The following is a 2,863-nucleotide window of genomic DNA, read 5'->3' as shown; positions in this document are numbered from 1 at the left end:
AAAAAAAAAAAGAAGGAAGAGAATGAGTGGAGTGTGAGCTCCCTACCTAGACAAGGGGCAACAGCAGAGACAGAGCAGGCATTAGGCCCATGGACAGAGCAAGGCTGTGTGCCTGCTGCCTTGCAGAATGCGGCCTTTGGGCAATTAAATGAATATATATTTTTTGTTTTGTTTTGTATATGTGTTTCAGATATTTCTGCTTTGTTCATTTGTAAAATATAAGATGTCAATGGGACCACTGCAGGTTTCAGTTGTATGCATTTTAGTTATATCATGTTAGGCACAAGTATTACTTTACAATTTCCTTTATTTAGAGACTACACATATGGTTTATAGGTACCAAGTTGACAAGTGGTGGTCTGATCATTCAATTTTTGTATCAACTTGACTGGACCAGGATTCCCAGTGGTTTGGCAGTTGAGATGAGGGTATCCCATGGTGAGATCTAATACAACGTAGTTAATTCTATGATGATTGGCTATAAGCAGCCAGCCAATTAAAAGGATGTTTTCTTGGGGTGTGGCCTATCCCAATATAATGGACATGCAGGAAAGGCTTGCTCTCTTCCACTGGGGACTTGGGACTCTACAGTTGTGAACCATTTCCTTGATATACACTTCTTTTTATATACATACATATATTAGTTTCACCAGTTTTGCTTCTCTAGAGAACCCAGTCTAAAACACCACTCTTCCTCCCATACCCATTCAGCCTGTGCTCTGTCCATGTATCTACACACAGAATGCTGTTGTTGCAAGGTTGTGCTTATGTCACTATTTATCTCTATCCCTGTATACCTATGTCTTCACCTATCTTCATCAGTCTTCTACCAACCTCCTTCTTCTTATCTATTGCTCTCTCCCTTCGGTGTCTTGTCCTTCCCCCATCACCCAAGTTGATGTGTCTGCTTTCTAGCCAGTGAGTTGCTCTCCCTTCCCTCCCAAGAATGTTTCTTTCAGTATGAAAAACTAAGAAGTATTGATTTTTAGATGGTATTGTGATTAAATATAGAGATCCTTTCCTTTTAAAAAAATGGAAAAGAAGAAGAAGAAAACTTAGAGGTTAGTGAGTTTATGTTAGCGGGGTAGAAACAACATAGGAAAGGAGGATGGGAATGGTTGCTCAACTTGAACATGCAATCCATGTCACTGAATTATAATTATACATGTAGAATCTTTTGAATTGATGTATGCTCTTCTGTGTATATTTTCAACAACAAAAAAGAAACTATATATTTCAAAGGAGACAAATAAGAGGGAAAAGGAACCAAAGAAATCATATTGTTCAACTTACTTACCTAAGAGACAAGGAAACAGGCTCAGAGGTATATTACATCACAGTTTAAATAAAAGGAAAAGAAACAGAACTTAAATACAATTGACTTTATTTTGGAGAAAGTGCTCTTATACTTGTCTCCCTCTAATTCTCTACAGACACTCAAAAGGTACAAAGCATAGTTGAGATGAACTCCAGAACAAACATGGGGACACTGGTAACGGGGATAAAAATCACTCCTAAATATGATTATTGTTCCTTATGGTGTGGTGTTGATAATGCAAAGAAAGCTATACACACAGCGTGTCTGGAGTTGGCTAAGGTGGCTTTCAAAGATGGCACATGGGAGAGTGGTAGGCTAGATATGTCCTACCTAGCAATGGTAAGCCTCTGGAGACAGAGGGATTTATTATATTCCTAAGAATAAAATGGATATGATAGATTAGAAGAGATCTAACGCAGGATTCCTGGTGTGGCATTGTAGGATCAGCACTGGACTGTGAATCACAAGGTCGGCAGTTCAAATCCACCAGCTGCTCCTTGGAAACTCTATACAGGGTCACTATAAGTCAGAACTGAAGGTACTTAACAAAAACAACAATGCAGGGATACCAGTTAGGAAACAGCGCACTGCAGTGAGCCATGCTGACCAGGAGTATGACGTTCAGCTGACCTCAAACGGTACGTAAGTCATTATCATAGGTGGGGCCACCACTGCCACCACAAATAAAATAACCATCTACTGAATCTTTAGATGTCAGGCATTCTTCCCTTTACATTACCTTATCTTATACTGTCTGCGCAACAACCATCGGGAAGTTCTTGTTTCCACACAGCATACAAGAAAACTGAGGTGCAGAAAAATTAGGTAACGTGCAGTGAGTTGTTTTGGTGTATCAACTTGGCTGGGCTATATTATTTTTGTTGTTGTTGTTGTTAAGGTTGACTCATAGCAACCCTGTATAGGCTTTTATCACTTTGTGGTTTGAAGTCCAGTGCTGATCCTACAGCACCACACCAAACCCTAATCTGTGTGTTGCTGTTAAGGTAGTTTGTAGATATTACAATCCATGTCAGGCTCCTGGGTGACACAAAGGGTTTGCGATCAGCTGGTAACCAAAAGGTTGGCAGTTCATATCCATGCAGCAGCTCCTTGGAAGAAAGACTTGGAAAACTGCTTCTGTAAGGATTACTGCCAAGAAGAGTCTGTGGAGCAGTTCTGTAAACACACACGGTCGCCATTAATCAAAATGGATTTGATGACAATGGTTTTTTGTTTGCTTGCCTCTTGTTATTAAATTCTATAATCAAGCCAGAGAGATTATCCCAGATAAAATGGGTGGGCCTGGTTTAATCAACTGAAAGCCCTTAAGAGCAGCATTGAGGCTTCCTAAGGAAGAAGAAATCCCACCTGTGGCCAGCAGCTTCCGCCCATGCCTGAGAGCTCCAACCTGCCACTCCTGATGGCCTTCCCTATAAGTTCTGGTTTCACCTACCCCAACCCTACAATCAAGTAAGTACAATCAATCTCTTAATATATTTCTCTGAATGGTTTTGCTTCTCTGGTTGAACCTCCACCAATAGACTT

The sequence above is a fragment of the Chrysochloris asiatica genome, unplaced genomic scaffold (assembly GCF_000296735.1).
Source record: "Chrysochloris asiatica unplaced genomic scaffold, ChrAsi1.0 scaffold00098, whole genome shotgun sequence".
NCBI classification, from domain to species: Eukaryota; Metazoa; Chordata; class Mammalia; order Afrosoricida; family Chrysochloridae; genus Chrysochloris; species Chrysochloris asiatica.
Note: the sequence above shows the minus strand (reverse complement) of the source record.